The sequence below is a fragment of the Mandrillus leucophaeus genome, unplaced genomic scaffold, assembly GCF_000951045.1.
Source record: "Mandrillus leucophaeus isolate KB7577 unplaced genomic scaffold, Mleu.le_1.0 Scaffold291, whole genome shotgun sequence".
NCBI classification, from domain to species: domain Eukaryota; kingdom Metazoa; phylum Chordata; class Mammalia; order Primates; family Cercopithecidae; genus Mandrillus; species Mandrillus leucophaeus.
The window spans coordinates 1,106,992-1,108,819 of NW_012103043.1; positions in this window are offsets into that span (position 1 = coordinate 1,106,992).

Here is a 1,828-nt window from a genome sequence, read left to right on the forward strand (position 1 = left end):
CAGATCCTGGGGGCAAAGGGCAGCTACAAGACCACCTGAGTCCCAGTAGGGATTTGAGTTCTTGGTGACACCAAGTCAGCGAGGAGACAAATTGGAAATGTCAGTCTGGAGAGAGTGGTAGGTAGCCAGATACTGAAGGAAAGTAGATGGGAGGATTTGGTAAGGGCTGGCGTGTAGGAAGGCAGTGACAGTTCAAGAAAACAGGCAGATCATAAAACCTCAAGGATAGGCCGGGCCCTGTGGCTCATGCCTGTAATCCCAAACACTTTGGGAGGCCGAGGTGGGCAAATCAGCTGAGTCCAGGAGTTCAAGACCAGCCTGGCCAACATGGCAAAACCCTGTCTCTACTAAAATTACAAAACATTATCCGGGCGTGGTGGTGCATACCTGTAATCCCAGCTACTCAGGAGGCTGAGGCAGGAGAATTGCTTGAACCTGGGAGGTGGGGAGGCTGCAGTAAGCCAAGATCGCACCACTGCACTCTAGCCTGGGCAACAAAAGCGAAACTCCGTCTCAAAAAAAATTAGGCTGGGTGTGGTGGCTCACACCTGTAATCCCAGCACTTTGGGAGGCCAAGGCGGGTGGATCACAAGGTCGGGAGATCAAGACCATCCTGCCTAACACAGTGAAACCCCATCTCTACTAAAAATACAAAAAAATTAGCCAGGTGTGGTGGCGGGCACCTGTAGTCCCAGCTACTCGGGAGGCTGAGGGAGTAGAATGGTGTGAACCCAGGAGGCAGAGCTTGCAAGGAGCCGAGATCACGTCACTGCACTCCAGCCTGGGCGACAGAGTGAGACTCCATCTCAAAAAAAAGCAACAACAACAACAACAAAACACCTCAAAGAGTGAACTAAACTAGGATCTGATAACTCCCAAGAGGGTGTTATATTTCTCCACTGAAGCATAGCATTTCTCTTTACTTCCCTTTTTGATTGAAGATAATCAAAGTAAGATTATTCTTATTTACCAAGTAATTCTGGTCTCATTAAATTTGGCCTGATTATTTACACAAATGCAGCACGAATGGTAATTGACCACACAGGCCTTTTTAAGTTTGCTGAAACTTTTAATAGGGACTCTTAGATTGAGCTTTTAAAAGCCTTTTGAGGTTAGGAAGCCAAGCCAAGAACTTCCAGCCAGACTTCACCTGCAGTGCCTATAGATTTGCGTGAATTCCTCTCTTCTTGAGGTCCTTGAAATATCCCAAGGTTCCTGGGCCTCGGAACCTTGGGATATTTGGAAGAGACTTTCCTTACTCACATGTAAGACCAAGAACCCCTTAAGCCAGATACCAGGCCAGATTTTTCAAGAGCTCTTTGCAAGCAATGGCTCCACAAAGTCAACCTGAAAGCCATCTGGTCATACCTGATTCTATGTACATCATTCCCAAACAGGACATTCCAGTCCAAGCCTTGGTAATATAGCCAGTGTTTCCAATTGTGTCCTGTTACAAGGAGAACAGATTCTTATTGAAGTTATGTGATAACTATATTGCCATGAAAATAGGAATACTCAATAATAGTTTCTGATTTTTGGAGGGATCAGGCCGGAAGAAAAAGATAATTGCTTCAATTTTGTTTAGAGAAGTATCATTTACTATAATATTATGAGTCATTGATAGGTTAAGAGAAAACGGAAAGGTTTCTTTTTTTTTGAGGCGGAGTTTTGCTCTGTCCCCCAGGCTGGAGTGCAGCGGCAGGATCTTGGCTCACTGCAAGCTCCGCCTCCCATGTTCACACCATTCTCCTGCCTCAGTCTCCTGAGTAGCTGGGACTACAGGTGCCTGCCACCACGCCTGTCTAATTTTTTGTATTTTTAGTAGAGA